Genomic DNA, 22,256 nt, shown 5'->3' with positions numbered 1-22,256 from the left:
CCAGGACACAAGCAGGGAGCTGGATGGGAAGTGGAGCTGCCGGGATTAGAACAGGCGCCCATATGGGATCCTGGTGCGTTCAAAGTGAGGACTTGAGCTGCTAGGCCACGCCGCCGGGCCCCCTTTTATATCATTTCTAACTTTTGCAGTCAGCAGTTGCTTAGTGTAAAAGCAAGAAAGAATATATTTTCTTCCACTAATTCATTTTCCTTCATTGTACTGCACAGGTGTGTACGTACCACTGCATTGTGTCATGTTCTACTGCGTTCAGAGCCTAATCTTTCTGGTAGTGGAAGTCTGAGAAATGATTTCTGCTTTACTTTGGGAAAGCATTTTCAATAGCTATAATGAACTGGCAGTGTTGTTCTTTGAGCTAGACCTTCAGTGTTGATGTTCAGATTTCTGGTGTTGGAGGCTGGAAAGTGCTGGAGCTTTGCTGTAGTGAAGGCTTCAGAGTCTGCTGTGGGGAGCTGTAGGGAGCCTGCAGCCCACACCCTAGACGGACTGGCGCCGAACTGCTGCTTCGCGCGACCTGTGTGAGGATTGGCCTGCCCGCTGCGTGCAGAGGTGACCTTTACGTTGGTTGGCCCTGTTACCCAATATAAGGGAGCCAGAGAAATGGGAGGAGGAGAGAGGGAGAGAGCACGCCTCGCGGAGATGTAGCTGCTGCGCCTCAAGACGTGGCGGATGCACGGTGGCTGCTTGGCAGCCGCTGCATAGCGGTTTTGCTGTGTCATCTCTACAATAAAGGTTCCACAAAGACAAGGAGTGTCTGGGTTTGACTTGCTGGCCAAGGGACCCTGACAATCTGTGGCGGGACCTTCTGTTGCCGTTAAGGCTAGCAAGCTCGAGCGTGTTTTGGGGTGGAGGATTTTGTCATTGTCATCTTCACTTTTAGCTTGTAGGATTTTTTTTTGTTTTTGTTTTTGTTTATTTGTCTTTGCACTGTACCTTCATGAAATCTGCTTCCTATGCTTTTTTGACAACTCTGCCATTACCTTTAGTTTCTAATTGTTAACCTCAACCAGCATGGCAGGAGTGTTTTTGGAGAGTTTGTTTACATTAGAAGGCGATGTAATCCCTGTGTGCCCGAATCTCAGGCTTGTATTCTTCGCAATTGTCTTGCCCTCTTTCAGCTCTAGCTTCACATCTCCCAGCTAACTCTTAGTGTTTCCTATGTCTTTCTTTTTTTTTTTAAAGATTTATTTTTATTATTTTTTTATTGGAAAGGCGGATATACAGAGAGGAGAGACAGAGAGGAAGATCTTCCGTCCAATGATTCACTCCCCAAGTGAGCGCAATGGGCTGATACTATGCCGAACCCGAACCAGGAGCCTCTTCCGGGTCTCCCACGCAGGTGCAGGGTCCCAAAGCTTTGGGCAGTCCTCAACTGCTTTCCTGGGCCACAGGCAGGGAGCTGGAAGGGAAGTGGGGCTGCTGGGATAGAACCGGCGCCCATATGGGATCCTGGGCGTGCAAGGCGAGGACCTTAACCACTTGCGCCACGGCGCCGGGCCCTCCTATGTCTTTCTAATTGGTGCAGCTGCTGATTCTTTTCTCATGAATTAAGTATTTTACTCCAAAAGGGAATCAAATATGTTCTAACAATATTTGATCGATAACTATGAACCTTCATTTGTAGAAGATAGAAATTTGAATCTTACTCTGCCCTCTATGGGTGGTGGATCCCCAACAAGTCTGTTGCTTCTGTATGTTTTCAAAAGTCTTCAGGCAGCTGCTTTCTGCAGAACTTCCCGGTGAGATAGTGGTTTTCTGCAAGACAAAGTTCTCATTATTGTCTTCTCCCTACATTGTTCCCCTGCGTATCTATTTTATTTTTATGTTTCTGCTGAATTATCAATCTGATTCATGAATTATTTATATTTTCAAATGAAAGTTTTACCTATTTGTTTGAAAGACAGAGCACAGAGAATCTGATCTCTCATCTGCGTCAGGTGGCCACATGTCCAGTACTGAGCAGGACAAAGCTGAGAGCCTAGAAATCCGCCTGCATCTTGCCTGTGGAGAGCGGGGGCACAGGCAAGGGGACCACCCTCTGCTGACTTCCCGGTCTCCTTAGAGGGAGCATCACATCAGAGGTGGGGACTTAACTCACTGTGTCCCGATGTCAGCCCCTTTGCGAAAGGAAATAGATACAGAAAGAAAGATTTAAAGCAGGGAGCTGGATGGGAAGAGGAAGAATGCGAACATGAACCAGAGCCCATGTGGGACCCCGGCATGTACAAGGCAAGGATTTAGCCACTGAGCCATCACACCAGGCCCAAATCCTTTGATTTCTATTTCTAAACACCTGATTTTATCTTTCTTAATTTTCTTAAGAAAATGATTTTAATCTAGATATGAATATGAACATAAATATGCAGTTATGAATTAATATCTTAAATTACAATATATCACATTTATATGTAAGCACCTATTTTTTAATGAAAGCTGAGGTAAAGTCGTAGATGTGGATATTGACAATCTCTTTCAATCCTCCCAAATCTATTGCTTCCTTTGAAATGGAAAATGACCTTACATCTTGCCCCATGATCTTAGAGGTTTACAACTCATTGCCCATTTCCCTAAAGCCTTTTAATTTCCTCAAACAGCTTTTAATTTCCAGGAAGGATTCCTAGATGTGAAATGCCACTATATGAATAATTTCTGCATTCCCCTTTTGGGCAAGCTGCAGCTTATCTGGCAAGCTTTAAAAGCTATTTCCAAAAACTACTTCAAAGGGACCAGTAATTAACTTCCTTTAACTTTCAAAAACATTCTATTTGGAATCTGTCCCATATAAAGAATTTTTCATAAGGCATTTAAGAGAAAATTTATCTCCCTCTAAACAAACTGACTCAAGGCAATATGATACAATATCTATGAATGAACTTAATTAAATCATTTGCATTTGAGGTTGTGTCTTTAAGAAACCATGGCATGTGTTTAATAACTATGGTATTAATACATAGAGACTAATTTATCTGAAATATCAGTAATGAATCTTCAATGCTAATGTTTCTAAACGATCAGATATTTACTTTTTAAAAAGTTTCTCAGTCTATCTTTTCACTAACGTAATTTATGTTAGTAAGATATCTGTAATATTTTGATCATTTATGTTGCAAAAATTAGTGGTATGTACTGTAAGATTCGTGTAAGCCACATCATCCTTTTATTTGTTCATGTAACTGTGTTCCTATTTTAAAGCTCTGTGTATGTCTGAAATTGTTGAGCCACAGATTATTTAGTGAGGCGTTAGAGATCGTTGTAACATTGCATTAGCCTCACCCTAAGTAAAGTACAAGGGGAAAAAAAATCATTCAGACTTTTCTTAACTTTGCTGTTGCAAAATAAAGCGTTCCACTCAAATGAATGGGTTTTTGCTAATCATTCCCAATGATTCATTAAAACATCTCTCTAATTGAATCATGGTGGGAGGCATCAAAGTTGATCATATATTTTGAAACAGCTATGCATAACACTGGCATCTATGAAAGATAGTATTTAAGGGATTTTATGATGTAGACATAATTTTTTCACGGGTACTTGAGGTAATTTTGAAAAATTTGGAAGGAACCAAGCAGATAGGAGGTTTTAGATAATCTTCAATTTGAGACAAGAATTGGCCTGAAATGCATAGGAAATAAAGCTAGCTCTACAGTATAGTGACAAAAATAAAAAGACTCAACAACAGAAGACTGTAATCCTGAGGTAGATGGTCACAAGGGGATCCTGTTTTGGATTGCATTGATCATATTTTTATATGATCATATTTTATAAGATCTACATATATTTTTATTGGTCTACATTTTTATAAAATTTTTAAAAATAAGAGATTAATATTTTTAAGCTAAAAATATTTAGAAGATAGTACCCACAATGTCAGTTGCCTTTGAAATTAATACAATACAGCCAAATATTACTCATGGGAAATTTAAGGTCATTTATTTTGCACAGAATAAGCACAATTAAATTAGTCATTCAAGATATTGTAAGTTCCAATTATGTAGGGAATTCTCATCAAATAAATATAAAATTACACAGGGATCAGAAAATAAAGCCCAGAATTAATTAGTTACTGATTACTAGTCCGCTGAAAGAAAAAAAAAATAGAAAAATATAGCTAGAAAATCTCTGGTAAATTAATCATAAAAGATAATACATAAAAGACTGCAACTTAAGAGAGTTTTTTTCTAGATCTTTTATTTGGGACAAGGGTTGACAGAGAGAGATTTCCTATTTGTTGATTCACTCTGCAGATATCTGCAACCAGACCAAATGCCTGGGCCAGACGGAAGCTAGAATCCAAGAACTCTCATTGGGTCTCTGACACAGGTGGAGGAATTCAAGGAGTTAGACAACTACATGCTGCCTCCCAGGTCATTAGTGGGGAAGTGAGTTAGAGTTATTGTAGTCAGGACACAAAAAGGCACTCCAGTTTGTGACTTGAATGCCTGAAGTAAAACTTTAACTTCCCTTGTCACAGAGCCTACCCCTAGGAAGACAACTTCAGGATGAAGAGTTTTCCGAAATTGACTCTCAAATATGCTTAGATTTACAGACACCAATGACTTGAGTCCTGGTACTAAAATGAGCTGGGATAGTCAATGGTATGATCTGGCAATAAAAATAAGCATAATAAGTGCATTAGATATTTCCAAACAAGTATGTGTAAGAAACAACTAAATTGATGAATATGCATATGATACTTTCAGGCATTTATGGAAAGCAAATTGTTCCTAAAGTAATGAAAAGCTATGTAGTTAGGGGATTCAAACTAGCCCCAAGGCAATATAAGTCACCTAAAGGCTTCAAAATGTGTCCTGAAGGAAAATTTTATCTCATTTAGTTGCAGGACCAAGATTGCTGAAAATGAATGTAAGACTTCATCCCATAAATGACTGAAGTAGAAGGTAAGATGAATTTCCAACCTCATAGTGTGGTTATTACCAAAATAGCATTTATTGGTGAAGAAATGGCATCTTGTAAATTGGGCTGGGGATACTGGGAAAACTGTTGAAGCTGTTGACGTTGAATCCCTAAATTCTGATGAGTCTTATGAATAGAAGAAATCTCCAAACACCAATCAAAGCACCCTCATCACCCCTAGAAGAAGACTCAACATCTAATGACAATAGATGTCCAGATGTTGGATTCTTCCATCCCAATGGCATCTTGAACTCCATGTGAATGAGTTAACCCTATGTGACCTGAGGAAATTGCACGGGCCTCTTATGATGCACATAAGATGGTGCAGGTGTCCTTAAATCTTGTCTTTGCCACCCTATTTTGGATCTAGATCTATAATTACACTCAAGTCCCTCATGAGCCTAACAGGATACTACACATAACGCTAAACCAAGAAGTAGGCTACACTCATAAAAACAAGTCGAACTTTCCAATATTATGCAATAAAGTTAGAGAATGTGAGTGGGAATGATTACCAAAGGTCTGGAATAATGATGAAATAAAGTTGGATAAGACCAAATTTATTGATATGAGTGGTACACAGGAAAGCATTTATGTTGTAGGAGTTAAAAAGGGTTATAAAAATTCCTTTTTTTTTCTTGGTGGGCTGATTGAAGCTGAGCAAATGGTGGCTCACACTAAATGAATTTAAAATACTAGACTACCTTGGTTTTGTTGTAAAGGCTTAAGAAGATTCAAATACTAAAGTGACTTTTTTCACTTAAAGCTATTCAGCCATGTTGAATGGTTCTGGGAAAAATACTTTTCATCAAAAGTATAAGAAATAAAACGGTAAAGGGAGCCCCAGCATCCTTAAAATCTCTGTGATCATTCTCTGTAGGCTAAACTGTTTAATGAGAACTGCAGACAAAGAATTTGGAAGCACAGATTAAATGGGAGTCATTTGAGCCTTGGGCAACAGGGACCAAATGGAATCATTCACTATCAAAGACAAAATGAGTATGATTTTTTTCATAATAAGAAACAGAATAAAGAAGCCATCAGAATATTCTGACTTGTATTGTCCTATGGCTTGCTAGTTAAAGATGTGTTCTTATGGGTGAAGTATATAGGTGACCTATTAAATTCCTAATAGATTGCTGTAAGTAGAAAAAATTTAAGTCAAGTGAAGAAAATTATAACTTGGAATATAAAAAGAAGAGGCCTTTCAACCAATTCCCTGTCTGCAAATATCATCAATAAAGGGAAGACATATAACATTGATCAAGAAAAAGCCAAATGAAAATCATCACTACTCCTGATATGTAAGAAAATAGGAACCCCAAAGTAGCAGTTCATTACTAAAAGAATTGCCAAGATGAGTGTAGCCGTTAAGGTGTTGAAGGATGCCTGGGCATTGATTCCTGTCTGCACTCAGCTCACCTATTTGATGATGAAGACAGATGCATACTTCAGAATAGCAGTGGATTGTCAGCCTAAACCAGATGGTGGCTCCAATTGTAGCTGCAATGCCAGATGTGGTTTCACTTTTGAGCTAATTAACATGTCCCCTGGTACCTGCCATGCCACAATTAATCTGACAGATGCATTTTTTGCTTAGCTATCAATACTAAGCACAAGAAATGATTTACTTTCAGGGGCAAGGTCTGCAATATACCTTTAGCACCCTATCTCAGAAACATACCAACTCTACATTTACTTGTAATTTAAATGGCTGAAATCTTGATTGACTTTCCATTCCATATCACACTGAGACATGGATTTGATTGAATCGTGGTGATTGAAGCTAGTAAGTGAGAAGTAGCAACAACCCTAAAATTACTGGTCAGATTTTTAGGTGTCAGAGAATGGAAAATAAATCTGACAGATTTCAGGGCCTTCTCTCATAAAGAAATAGGAGTTCAGTGGCGGATAGGGCTTGTGAAATATATATCCTAGTAAAGTGAAAGATCAGTTGTTTTAGCTTGTCAACTCCCATAATCAAAAACATATACAACATCAATAGGACCCTTCACATTTTGTAGGAATACATTTCTTGATTGTATGTGTTGTTCCAGTCCACTTACTAAATGATATGAAAAGTTGCTAGTTTTAAGTGGGGTCCAGTACCTCCTGAGTTATGGTAGACCCAGGTTACAGTGCAGCTTGCTTTTTCATAAGGGCCACATGACCTGGCATATCAAATGGTATTTGAAGTATTAGTGATGGAGTCTGTCTGGAGTCTTTGACAATCTCTTCAATATAATATAGAATAGTACCGGCATTTAACATTGTCAAAAACTACTTTCCTTTTAGGAAATATTTGGCTTGCTCCTGTGCTCAAAAGAGACCAAACATTTAACCATGGGCCAATGACATGTGGGATGAGCTTCTCATGAGCTGGATGCCATCCGACCTAGCAGACCACACATTTAGGTAGGCACAAAAGCATTCATTATCAAAACTTTAGTCAATTTGATAGGTACAAGTTCCATGAAGAACTAGTCGAAATACCAATGACCTCCACTACCACCATACTGCCGTCTCTTTCCTAGTCTCTTTGCTTAAGCTCTCATGGGAGTTCCCTGTGAACAGTTGTTGGCAAAAGATGAGACTCATGTGATTTACACAGGATTGTGCATGGTATTTGGGAAAGACACAAAAATAGACAGCTGTAGCATGAAGGATATTTTTTGAACATTTCTGAAGAAGAGTGTGACAGGGAATTCTTCCAGTTTTATAGAATGTCAAACTGGATCTGATTGTTCATTTTTTTTAGAAGAACAAGTGAGATTATATTACTAATTAATGATCTGTAATAAGTGGTTGACTGCGTGGTTAGGGAGCTAGAAGGACTGTGATTAGAAAATTGGTGACAAAGAAATTTATCGAAGCAATCTTTGGATCTACTTCTTGGTGTCTACTATATCAGGTATAAAAGAACCATGACAAGTAAGTACTTGCTGAATGCTAGCAATTTTACTATGGGAAAAGTGTCAGTGGTAGTATATAGTTACAAATACCAGCAGTAACCTATGACAGAAATAAGAAGCATAATCACCAGGTCCATGAATTTGTTATGAATACATTGGTCTGTGTGGATGATTTTTTTTTTCATTTCTCTTTTATTCCCATATATGACATAGAATATATTGACTTTATGCCATACTGTTTAGGTACTTTTAACTTTACATCATGATTCTTAAGCTGGATTAGATGTTGCTCAAGGACCTTCCCTCCTCTCTACTGAAATGATCTGAAGCTCTGGTAGTGGGCACCATAGATGCATCGTGTACTCAGCACTGCAGCCTTGGAGATTATGCGTAGTTTAAGGATGAACTAATAAGTTCTAAGCTGACAAGGGTAAACTTATGATGGTTAATTTTATGTGTCAACCTGACTAGCTTGAGAGTGCTGAATACTTGGCTACATATTGTTTCTGAGAGTCTCTGGGGATGTTTCGGTATGTGATAAGCAGGTGAATGGATGGACTCAATTAAGGTTTCTCTCACTCATGTGTGAACGTCATAAATTTATTGATGACAAGGGGAAACAAAGGCAGAGTAAGGAAGAATTCATTTGATCTTTTTCATTTGTGAGACTATCAAGCACCTCGCTTGTCCTACCCTTCAGTGTCCTAGTGCTCCAGCCTAGGAGCTGCATCACTGATTCCCCAGTCTCCTGTCCTTATTCCTGGGCCTCAGCTTCCGAGGTGACATGAGCTAATTGTTTATAACACATGAAAAGCATATCTATCTCTCTATCTATATCATGTACATACATGATATCTGTGTGCATGCATTCCGTGTGTACATATATTCATATGTATATAAATATATGTAAACATATATTATGTATGTATGCTGTGTGCGTGCATGTATGGGGATACACATATATACATATAAAATGAAATTTACTTTCTAGATCCCCAATTGTTTTACTGGTTTTGCTTCTTTGGAGATCCCTGAATGATAATAACACATCCACACACATTCCTTAATGTTCTATAAATCTGTTCAGTGCTATGAACTGTTTTGCTTGTTTGCTTTTTGATTAGTCAGTTATATTTTCTAGCATCTCTTGGATGAATTCTATTAAAATTGTAATATTTTTCCTATCTATATCTATTATAATGAATATGAAGATATGAAATTGTATTAAAAAATGGTAGCTATAAATAATGACAACTGGGCTAGCACCCAGTATTTCAGTTTGTTATGTAATATAGTTCAGAAAGAAAGTTATTATAAGGCGGTATGGGCATCTTGATCTAATTGTGTGTGAATGCACGCACGGGCACGTGTGTGTATGTGTGTGTGTTTAGATTCCCTGTTCACATCCCCCAGTTCCTTTGGTTAGTAGTGGTTTTGTGGTCTCAGTTCATCATGAGTCTGTCCCTAAAGGTAGAAGTATTTTCCTTGCATGCGCTGCTCTTACAGATTTGGGCTGTTTTTCACCTGACTGATTCTGCTGACACTTGGAATTAGAGTTGCCTTTTCATTGCCGCAGAAGTGAACATTTCAGAAGGTTGTGTCTAATCAGTATAAGGATGACAAGTCAACTGAGACTCATAGCTTTCTATATAACTCTTTATGTATATGTACATATAGATGTTTATGTAATATATATACCTTTATATCCTCAATTTTCAATTCTAATTTTATTTCTGTGACTCATTTTTCAATCTGAATAATGCTATTATCCAATGGGAATGCAATGATAGAAGTTTGAACATTCATAATTAACTCTACCTCTGCTGAACTTAAAAAAATCTTTTACAGGTATCTAGCTACTTTAAAAAAAAAAAAAAAACAGAAACATCTGCTTCAATGTGTATGAGCATAGCAAAGAACAGATAGGTTCTCCCCAGTTCCAGTTCTCTAGAGTGTGAAGATGGTTAAAACATGATAAACTTCTAAGGCTGTCATGATATTTGTTTCCCAAAGCTGGGCACTTGGGGATAAGTATGTTTCTGTGCATCTTCCTAATAAGCAAAATGTGTATTTATACTGTGAAAAGTTACACAAATGCTCACACAAACTCTGTATAAACTAATTTTTTTGTATAAATGCTTAAGCTACATACAGCAATATTAGTAGAGTGGTTCTTTGTTAGGATTTATTGGATATTTAAATGTATTTTCTGGATGAAAACACAAGAAATATAAAGCTGTTCACTTAAATGCAAAAATATTTGACAAATCTAATCCTTGAGCTTACTAAAAAACAGTAGTGAAATTCTACAGGCACAGTATCTATAAAAATTGTTAGAACCCTAGGAGATTGGCAGTAGAATCTTAGTAGATTTTTAAAAACTGTCATAGTTGAGGATATACCTCAGTATGATTATGTAGTAGTCTATGTCATTGTTACCTGTATCTGAAATAGTGTCACAGCATGGACCAAGTCACTTGTGAACAAGACACGTATGGCTCAGGCTGTGAAGCCTAGCAGTTCAAATCAAGGTGCTAGTGGAGTGCCCACCTCTTGGCTCACGGTAGACCCTTCTCCTTCTGTCCTCACGGGGCTGACAGGACAAAAGAACATCCCAAGACCTATTTTATCTCATTATCATCCATCCAGGAAAAGCCAATGCTTTCAAATTGCTAGCTTCAAATTTTTTTTTTTTTCATTTTTGGATGATAGCCACTGTAACATTGTGGAGGTATAACTGCATTGTGGTTTGTTTTCACGTTTCTACTTACCATTGGATTTCATCCTTTTGGAAATATCTCTTCATGTCTTTTGCCCATTTCTTAAACAGAGTGTTTTATTGATTTTGAGTTTCTTAAATTTCTTATGTATCCTGGATATTAATCCTTTATCAGATACATGGATTACAAATGTGCCCTCCCATGCTGTGGGTTGCATCTTAATTTTGTTCAGTGTTTCCATTGTTGTGTATATATTTCTTGGCTTGAAGTATTCAATTGGCTTATTTTTTCACATTATTGCCTGTTTCTGAGATCTTATCCAAGAAGTCTTTGGCTATGCCAATGTCCTTCAGCTTTCCCCAAGGTTTGTTCTAGTAATCTGATGGTATTGAATCATAGCTTTGCTCCTGATCCATTTTCAGTTGCCTTGGGTTTACACTGTAAGGTTGGGGTCTTGCTTTGTGCTTCTTCATGTGCAGATCCAATTGTCTCAGCACCGTTGGAAGAGACTCTCTTGTCTCTAAGGAGTGATTTTAGTTTGTCAAATATTAGCTGCTTGTGAATGTGTAAATTAATTTCTGAGGTTTCTGTTCTGATCCGTTGATGTGCACATCTATTCCTGTGCCAAAAGAATATAAATGTTTTGTAAAAATCTTGAACTCTGGTACTGCTTTGATTTTGCTGTTGAAGATTGCTTTGGCTATTTGGAATTGCTTGAGCTTCTTATGAATTTAGGATCACATTTTCTACAACTGAGAAAAATGTCCTTAATCAGGATCGTTTCATCTGTAAAGTATTTCTGGTAATATGGTCAGCTTTTTTTCCCCTTTCACTCCATTAATATTTGTTTTAAGTAACTGGGTGCTCTAGCATTTTATATATATATATATATAAATGCTAGAATACATATATATGTATGTATGTATATTTATTATAGTTAACTCTTCCTGTTTAGTTGATTTCTGAATTGGTACATAATGATGTTCTTTGTTCCAATCAATAGTTTTTGTATTAAAATGCATATTAAAACCTCTTATGTTTAAAAAATGTTTATTTATAGAGTATCTTTTATAGTATCTTTCATTTATAGAGTAGCTTTTTCCATCCTTTCATTTTCAGTCTGTATATTTTTATTGGTCAGCTGTGTTTCATTCAGGCAGCCTATAGATGGATCTTGCTTTTTCAAAAAATTATTTGTTTTTATTGGAAAGTCAAATATACAGAGAGCAGAAGAGACAGAGAGAAAGATCTTCTATCCATTGATTCACTCCCCAAGCAGCCGCAATGGCCAGAGCTAAGCTGCTTTGAAGCCAGGAGCACAAAACCTCTTCTGGGTCTCCCACATTGGTGCAAGATCCCAAGGCTTTGGGCTGTCGTCGATTGCTGTCTCAGGTCACAAGCAGGGAGTGGATGGGAAGTGGGGTTGCAGGAATAAGAACTGGCACCCATTTGGGATTCCAGCACTTGCAAGGTGAGGACATTAGCTGCTAGGCTACTGCATCAGGCCTGGATCCTGTTTTGTTTTTTTTTTTAATTCAATTAGCCATCCTGTATATCTTTTAATTTGTAAGTTTAGTTCATTTGCATTCAAAGTTGTATTTGATAAGTAATATCTTGTTTCTGCCACTTTTCAATCAATAATATCTTGCTTGCTTTGTATCTATTTGGAAATGTTATTAAGAGTTTTTCTGCCTTCACATTCTTTTATATTGGTGATTATTAACTCTCTGTATTTTAGTATTTAGTAATTCTTACATATCAATTTTTTTTTTTTAAATTCTTATTGGAAAGGCAGATCAGATTTACTGCTTTCTCAGGCCACAAAAAGGGACCTCGATGGGAAGTGGAACCTGTTGGTTCCCATACTTATCATATGTAAGGCAGGTTGGTGGTGATAAATTAAGTTTATGCCTTGAAAGACTTTATTTCTTACTTATTTGTAAATGAATTTCACTGAATATGGCATTATAGGCTTTTTTTCCTTTAAGAACCTGTAGTTTATCCTTCATTTTTTTCCTAGCCTGTAGGATTCCTAATTCAAAATCTGCTGACACTGTAACTGGAGATTTTTAAGATTAACTAGATGGTCTGTTTTGTTTACTGTGGAATCATCTGCATTTTTTACCTTGAAAGTTTGAAAATAGCATATTGTAGTGAAGATCTTCTCGATCATGTATTTTTGGATTTCAATTTACTTCCTGTACTTGATTGTCCACATCTTTGTCTAAATGAGAGAAATTCTGGGCTCTTACTTTCACTGAGTCAATTTTCTGAGTAAGTGTAGGGATAAGGGATATATTTTGGAAATAGATCTAAATATATCCAGCTCATAAATTTGTTCTGAGGATTTTGTGAAAAAGAGTAAATAATGGCATGCCTAGGTTTTTGGTTGAGCATTTACTGTGGCTGGTGGTAGCAGTTACTGGTGGGTGTAATGACTCTATTAGCTAATCCAATAGTCTACAAGTAAGTACCAGCATCCTATCTGGGTGCTGTTATGTCCTGGCTATTCTGTTTCCCATCCAGTTTCCTGCTTGTGGTCTGGGAAAGCATTGGAGGAAAGCCCAAATCCTGGGACCCTGTGCCCATGTGGGAGAGCAGAAAAAACTCCTGGATCGTGGCTTCAGACCAATGCAGCTCTGACAATTGTGGCCAGTGTATCTTTCTGTAAATCTGCCTTTCTAATAAAAATAAATCTCTTTTTAAAAAATAGGATATAACTGGTAAAAATATATATTCCTTTCATGGAGTATGATTGATAGAAAAATATGATTCAATCACTAAGACAATGAGTGTAAGAGTTTTATTAAATATTAGAGTGAATATAATCAAAGTGTGTGTGTGTGCGTGTGTGCGTGTGCACTCATGATGAAATGGAGTGGGTGAAGAGAGAAAAACGTTAATTGTGAAGCAATCAACAAAGACAGCTTAAAATTTTCCTGAGATCATCTAAACATTAGAAATAATCTTCCTATTCTTTTAGCATTTACTTTAGAAAACTTGTCGTTAACTATTTCCATTAAGTTCTATATCTTTTTTTGTTTTGTTTTGCAACTCAATAATGACTTTTCCTAGACAGTAAAACAAATTAGATGAAAGGGCGAGACATCATGATTAAACAGAGACATACAAATAGAAGTGACTGGTAGGGTTACCAGTCCTGGGAGGCTCAACTCTGTACTCAGCCGTATGAGGGATGAGAAGCCCAGGTGCCACTCTCCTATTTGAGAACAGTTAGGAAGAGTGTCTATGAGGTCTTTAGGTAAAATCTTTGTCCAAGTGAGTATATACAAGAGTGGAGAGGGCTCCAAATACCTTTTGCTTCTAAAACTCAGAGGCAGATAATGCACTTTGAAATATTTGTTATTATCCCTATTTGTTTTTCAGGCACATGTGAAGGAAAGAAAATGCAACCTTGTTTTGAGAGGTCTGCTTAGAGGCTATGTGCTCAGGAAAGAGCTAGAATTCAGCAGGCCTTGGCAATTGTATTTTCTGTAAAAGGCCAAATGTTCAAGATTTTGTAATTATTAAGTCAAGTGCTCTCTGTCGTTTTTCAGCCCTTATCCTGTAGTGCAGCCGTAGACGACGCATAAATGGTTGAGTGTTTTCATACATCTTCATTTGCCAAAAGACAGGAGGTTGGTTTGACCTGTGGACTGTAGTTCGTTGCTTTCTGGATTCAGGCCTTAATGTGAAGAGACTGATGTTGATTAGGAATGACTGAATGGGTTCTGGAAGAATCAGTGAAAAGCATTGGGAGGCTATGGAAGAATTATGTCAAGTTAGATATGTAAAGCAATGTGACACCCACTCTAAGGGAGAGTTTTACTAATATCTAACATGAGATACAAAATCAGTTCAGATGTTCTAGTTTACAGTTTTTAATTAACCATTTACCCCCTTATGTTTCTAAAAAAATACATTATATTCTAAACTTAAAAATAAAAAATATATGATAATTATGTAGCTACCTAATTTAGTACATCAACAGCATTCTCAAATCTCCTATGCATCCCCTCATATTCACATGTCTTTCCCTTCTTCCAACAATAAACTCAGCTCTAAATTTCTTACCTCTAAATTCCTGCTTTTTTAAAGATCTGGATAGAAGTTAAATGATAAATATATTACAAAATTGGAAGATTGAACAGATAGTATGAGATCTTAGGAGAGACTAAGATGATTTCCAGAAGTCTGTCTTTGCATTTCAAAGGCAGTTAAAATCTATTGCCAGCCATTTATTTGTATTTTGAACAATTGAATGTAGGAAATGTCCAATTCCGCCAAAATATTGTCCACAATAGCAAGATGAAGACCATGTTATCAGCTGAAAAGTTTGTAGCTGATGTACACTCCCAGAAGCCTAACTTCAGGATTTCCTCCTTTGGTGCAAGACATTTATTCTGTACACCAACCCAACCGGTTATGACTCATTGTATCACCATGAAGAGGAAAAATAGAACAGGGATCAATTTTCCACCTGCTGCAATAATAGTCTTTCCTTGATCCACAAATTTTAGGATTACGTTCTAAACAGAGTAAGTCTAGATGTCAAAAACAATCACCACTGGCAGAGTACTTACTCTCTTCAGTTGTGCTGTAGAGTTTAGGGTTTTACAACTTCAATCTTGAATGAGGGATTATGTCTCACTGGCAGGTAGGCAGTGATGACCTACAGAGGCACTAGCTCAGCTCCCTTAACAGAACGTAAGAGACTGACAGTGGCTGCACCAGTGAACACCAACACTTATTCCACTGACATTCTGTTAGAAAGTTTCTTCCAAGAACAGTCACTTACCACAAGCTTATATGAGTTTCTTTCAGAATTTATAAGGATAAAAGGAGTAGACATCTTGGGTCCTGTGCTGCTCTACCCAGATTCCACTTTAGGAATGAAGAACCTGTTTTGTTAGCTTCTGATGATGCTATTGGTAGATTTCTCTCCCTTGTCATCTCATACAAAGTCACATTCCCATCATAGGTGATTCACATCCAACGTCTAATGCAAAAGTGTAAAGGCCTACTACGGCCACACCAGTCTGGATCCACTTGAAAGGACTGTGGGATTGAACAAAACCTTTGTGGAAATCTTATCCACCCCTCCAAACCCACTCTTTGTTTTTTTTTCAACATCTCCTTACTAACTTCAGTCTCATTGTTTACTCCCTGGCAACCCAACCAATAATGCCTTCCTGATGCCTTATTTTACAATTCTGTTTCTAAATGACATAGTGTTACTTTCTTTTTAAAAAATTTTACTTGTTTTTATTATTATCATTTTATCATACAGTTCCATAGGCCCTGGGATTTACTTTATCCCATTCCCAACTCCCTACCCACCCCTCCTCACTGAGTTCCCCTATATGATTGCTATATTATAGTTCTTCATACACAGTCATAGGTCCATCATTGCAGGCATGGACAATGGCAGAGAGTCCAGCATCCATTGTCAAGATATAGTAAACAGTTTCATTGCAAGTCCATCTTTGTCTGGAAGTAGAGATGCATACTGCATTGTATCCTTACATCTGGCTGTGATGGTCTCCATTACACTGTTACTATATATGCCCTTAAATGAAAATCCACAATACAAAATCAACAACAGAAAGAAAAACAGAAATTTACAATACCGTGAAGTTAAATAACATGCTGCTAGATATGATAGTCTCCATTACACAGCTACTATACATCCACCCTTAAATGAAAAGCCGCAAAACAAAATCGACAACAGGGGGAAAAAAGAAATTAACAACACCTTGAAGTTAAACTACAAACTATTGAATGACTATTGTGTTGCTGAAGAAATGAAAAAGGAAATCAAGAACCTTCTTGAAAAAAAGGATGCTACTATATGATCTGTGAGTCACTGAAGAATTTAATCAGGAGAAAAGTGGTTTGAAGAGATGAAACTAACAAAAAAAAAATCAAAATCCATCAGATATAGTTTCCACTGATCTTTCTTGGTGAAATGTGTCTTCTGTAGGCAACAAATAGAGGGTTTTATTTTTTAATCCAGTCTACTAATCTATGACATTTGATTGATGTGTTTAAGCCGTTTACATTCAGGATTAATACAAATAGGTGGTAATTTGGTTCTGTCATTTTAGGAATGGGTAGTTCATTGATTTAGTCTTCTGTTATTATTTTACTGGGATGTTCTTCACATTTGCTTTTGGTTTTGGTGGGTATTATTCCTTTTCTCTGTCAAGAGAACATTTTTAAGTATCATATGGAGGGCAGGTTTAGAAGAGGCATATTCTTTTAACTTTTCCTCACGGTGGAAGAATTTAATTTCATTTTTAAAGACAAGGGAAAATTTTTGCTGGGTTCGTTATCCTTGGCTGACAATTTTTTTTTTCTTTTAGAATCTGGAATATGACACTCCATTCTCTTCTTGCCTGTAAAGTTTCCTGTGAGAGGTCTCCTGTGAGTTTAACTGGCATTCCTTTATATGTCAATTGATTTTTTTCATGTGCACAGTTAAGGACCTTTTCATTATATTCGATTGAAGAGAGCTTGATTATCATGTGTCTTGGTGAAGATCGCTTTCTTCAAGCATGTTGGGAGTTCTGTGCCCTTCCTGGATGTTGTTTTCCAATTCTTTCTCTAGATTAGGGAAATTTTCCCTTATTATTTCATTAAATACATTTGTAAACCGAGCTTCTCTTTCTGTACCTTCTGGGACTCCCATAACTCTTATATTTGGCCTCTTAATAGTGTCTTTCAATTCTTGAATACTTTTTTTGGCCTGATCCAGCTCTGTTTCCAGCTTTTTGTTTGTTTCCCCCTGGTGACAGGAAATATCTTCCAATTCTGAGACTCTTTCTTCTGTCTCCTTCATTTTATTTTGGAGACTCTCCACTGCACTTTTAATTTGCTCCACTCTATTCTTCATTTTTGACATATCAGCTTTCATGTGATTCATGACTAGTGTGACATATTCCTTGAATTCCTTGAATACCTGTTTTACATGCTTCTCGCTGTTGGTAAGAAGTTTTATAACAAGTGTTTTGACTTCTGTATCCCACGTTTCTTCAATGCATTCTTCAGTTAACTCGGGGGTTGGCAAAGGGCTTTGCTTCTTTGCAGGGGAGTCTTCAGTACTATTCATTGTATCTCTGTCGCTTCATTTGCTCTTGGTCATTATAATCTGGTTATCAGATTCTTCTCTTTGGGCCAGGGTTCTAAGATGTCACCCACAGGTCTACAGTTCCATTTTACTTATTGCCGTTGGTACCCAGTTCTTTGTTTGCAGTCACTTGTGCCATTCCCTCCAGCGAGCTCCAGATCTGGGTTCTTATGTTAGATTTCCACCATGGTCTCCGTAGTCCCAGCTCCTGGCTCACCAGTCTCCACCTCCTGTGCTATTGTGTTGAGGCTGCACCGTTGTCTGTACAACCTTTCCCCCACTTCCAGTTGGAGCAGGTCCAGGATTAGGGAGTCACCAGGTGTCCTATACTGCTAGGTTTTTGTTGGTGGTGATCTTGCTGGAACTTGTTGGCCATTAGGTCTGAGGGCCACACAGACCTATTTTGACTTGTACAATGCCATAGTCAGTATTATTTTCCTGTGGTACCAGTACAATGCACTGAACTCAGTTTCTTGCCAAGCTCAGTGCATGTGCAGCTCCCTGTTGCCCTCTGTAGTCTTAAATTCTTTGCCACACTGTAAGAAATGGTGCCTGATATGCCTCTACTATAGGTCTTGATCTGCTGGCCATTAGGTCTGAGGGCTACCTGGACCTGTCTTGGGTGGAAGCAGTAGGATGCTACATTGTTGTAGTTCACTCCCAGCTCCATGTGAGCAAAGTCCTGTCCCATAGCCCTTGCCTCCTTAAACAAAATGATACCTACTTTGACTCTAGGAGGCCGGACTGGGCTTGATATCCACCCTGTTCCCACACCACCCTTCTGGGACCTGCCGCTCTGTCTGTGCTCCGGGTCAAATCAAGCAGAGCAGCAAGATGAGCAATTCTTTGGGTTTACCTCCTGAGATCCCAGTGAACACTCCTTCCCACGTGGTTGCTGGTGGAGCTCTGCTGCTGGTTGAGTTCAGATGACCGTTCACTGAATGCTGCTGGGGTATCAGTCACTGCAACAGCACACCGTTGTTTCTGCTGCTTTCCTGTGTCTGTCAGTCTCCAGGTACCCCCTGCTGTTGTTCTGTCCTTCCTATATCCTGGAATGGGCCCTCACTGCTTCATACTGGCTAATATTTTTCTGTCTGTTTAAACATATCCCTACCCTATTCCATCATCTTTATATTCCCATGTTACTTGAAATGTTGAAAATATCAATTTGTGGAAGTTAGAAAGAAATATCCCTGAAGTAGAATGAAAATATAGAACCTGGTGTTTACAGGTATCACTTGCTATAGCACCTTTCCAACAGAGGAATGAAAATTCACAGATTGGTATTATGGGGCCTTTTCTACTCAAGTGAGTGTCAACAGCAGCAGCAGCAGCAATGGCCTCATCTGGGAGCTTGTTAGAATATAGATTCCCAAATAAACCCACTGAAACAGATTCTGCATTTTTACAGAATCCCACAATGATTCCTTTCTAATGATTTAGATCAGTTCTGCCTGCAGGACAGAATCACCTGTGAGCTATGAAAAAAATATTAATATCTATGCCACATTCCTATGGCATCTGAGCATTGATATGTTATAAACCCATCCGAGTCTCTTTAATGAGCAGCCTGAGTCACGAGTTAGAGGATGTTCAGGATTCTTTTCTTCCTGGACTATCCTAGGTCAGTTGCTAAGTTCTATAAAGTCTTTCTGAATTCTGATCTCTACATCTCCATTTTTCTATTAGAGTTTTCTAAAATTGGTTAGCTCATTTTCCTTCTTTCAATCTCAGAAAATAGATATATGAAACTGTATACTGATCAATTTTTTATTGTCTGATTCCAGCCCTAGAAATTGCAAATTTCTTTCCTTTGTTCTCAAGAGATTACAGATAAGGTGAAACTAATAAATGACCATAAGTTCAGCTTGCAGGTTCAAAATCAATGCTCATATTCACACTCCCTTTCAAGGGTTGTTTCAGTTTGCTGAGAACAATTCTCAATCTCAGTGTATTTTTTTTTTTTTAGATCAGTTAATGAGGTTTGGCCCCAAAGTAAATCATTCAGTCCTTTGTTCTTCCTCCAGTTTTTCAGGAAAAGAACCAAAGTATGGATGAAAGTATATAAACAGTTGCGTTGGTGTCTAGTTCTCCGATCGTTGATTTTTCTCAAGCAAACACGGGCAGAAGACAGAATGGGGATAAGTCCATCTCTCACTTCTATATAAAATAGGAGCTAATATCTAGGCTTAAAAATACAGTCTTGATTTAAATATTATTTAATAAGAACATGCACATATATTACATAAAAATTGGTATCTGAGATATGGAAATCTTTTTCATGTACTCTAGATTTGATTAGATCAACTTAGTGAAATGTATAAATAGGGTAAGATATAGTAATATCTAATAATCAACTAAAGGTAATATAAGTTAAAACCTAGGAATATGTTCAGGTGCATATTTACCAGTATACATAGTCCTGGTATGTTACAGTACAAAACAAATACATGTATTGCAAATATATATTATAGCTAGGAATAGTTTGTTGTTGTCAAACTGAAATGACTAAGAAAAGAGATTTTGCTAGGTGTAAATTTGATCATATTTTTATTAAAATTTGGTATTTGATAGTTTTGTCATAATTGTTATTGATCTCTCAGGAAGGTACTGAGGAGAGAATGTAGGGAAATATAAGGAAAGTAGTCAACCAAAGAAAACATAGAGAAAGTTCTTCACAATCAATTATGAATGGGGTGGTCTACTTAACCATCTAATGGTGTCAAGTAATGGCACGCTTGGTTCAGATGTTGTGTACACCAGATCTGACGCTGCTTTTAGTTGCTATTATGCTTGCGTAACTGAAGTCATGTTTGGGGTGATGACGGCCTGTGTCGTTCATATTCACATGGAGTACTGCCACCCTTGTTTTTTCTACATAATCTGTTCTAATGTTCATATCATCTCGAGGTGCATGGAACTATTTCCAATTTTACGGAATGCTACTTTCTCACACATGGGCCTTCAATTGCTCACATTTTGACATGCTTACTGGCTGTAGTGCATCCTTGCTTTTTCTTTCTAATTTATGTCCTTCTCTAGTGTAAGATTTGCTGCTACTGGCTTTGATTCCTGTAGAGTTTTCACAACTATATATTCAAATGTAGACATCATGTATGCAATCAATTCCTTATTGCGTTGGATACTATCTTTCCATATTTTACAGTTGTCTTGGCCGTAAGTGGCATGAGATCAAGAAATCAGTTTTGAAAATATTTCAGAAACAGATTTGAACTGTAATATTTCTTTTTTTTTTTTTTACAAAAACTATCAATAATGGCACTGCCATAATTGTGACTATTTTCAAGGATACTTCAGCATGCTTTTGGAAGATGGAATTAAGAGATCATTTTCCCTTTCTCATGAACTGTGTTAAAGCTCCTCATACATGTCTGATAGGTAAACTTCAGGATTGGCTCTAAGAATTTTCCTTACTTCATTATAAGCTTACTGTTAGGATTAAAACACATTCATTTGATTTTACGTCTGACAGAAGATTGTATTCAATTTGTAAATGCATGTAAAGATTCAACATATCTTCTAAAAAAAGACACCCATCAATGTTGTTTTACCTTGAAAGTTATACTAGATCCATCTTTTTATAGAATAAATCTTTGTATTTATCTTTTAGTTAAGGAAAAGAAAAAAGAATTTCAGAGATGGCATAAAGTTGAAAATTAAAGAGTTGCTAGTTTCTAGATTAAACTTTGTATGAAAAGATTTATAAGAAGGGAAGATTTATATAATTGAGTGTCTTCTGTCCTCAACAGCATGTTAATTTGTTAAAATTTTAACCACCTGGGTGTTTGCTCACAGTGGTTAAGTGGTATTGTTTCTATAGTTTCCAAAGCTACTTACTGTCAAGAGTCACAGCCTCATTGGTGGAGTCCATCTAGGCCAAGGTGAGATGGCAAGTTGTGTAACAGAGCTTAAAGAAAACATTTTTGGAGACTGCCTTTCTTGAATAAAACACAGAATACTGTTGTTCCTCCCTCTTCTGCTTTTGCTCTCCTCATTTATTCTTTTTTTTTTTTTTTTTACCCCATCAGCAGCCGTCTGGAGGCGTAAGCAGCTAGGTACCATGGCCTTAAGAGACAAGAAGCTGATCAAATTTTTTAAACTTGAAGACCATTCAGCAATCGCTGAACGCATGCCTCTCATAAGCAGAATATGCTGTGAATCATCACAGATACATGAAAGAGGTCCTAGACAAGTGCTCCGAAAATGTTTTCTGCTTCATGCTTAATTAACTTGGATGATAAGTCTTCAATGCATATACAAATAAACCTTTTCATCAGAACATATTGTGAACAGCTCAGGGAAACATTATGGCACAATAAGCTTGAGAGATAATTCTTTGCCTTTTGTTAATGCATGCCAAATTACAAGCATTAAAATTCAGTGCTCCCAAATATGCTGAAAAGACCATAATTCTTAGAGTGAAATTAAAATCAGAATTATTTTTTTCTGATTGTTTTTATAATTAGGAGTTACTTCCTGGAATAAATCTCTAAGTCCATTTTGCTTCTATGAACTTTATTTTCAATTATGTCCTACTTACCA

The sequence above is a fragment of the Ochotona curzoniae genome, unplaced genomic scaffold, assembly GCF_017591425.1.
Source record: "Ochotona curzoniae isolate NIBS_2020 unplaced genomic scaffold, NIBS_Ocur_1.0 scaffold_4701, whole genome shotgun sequence".
NCBI lineage: Eukaryota > Metazoa > Chordata > Mammalia > Lagomorpha > Ochotonidae > Ochotona > Ochotona curzoniae.
The sequence above is the reverse complement of the archived record's forward strand: the minus strand, read 5'-3'. Positions refer to the sequence as shown.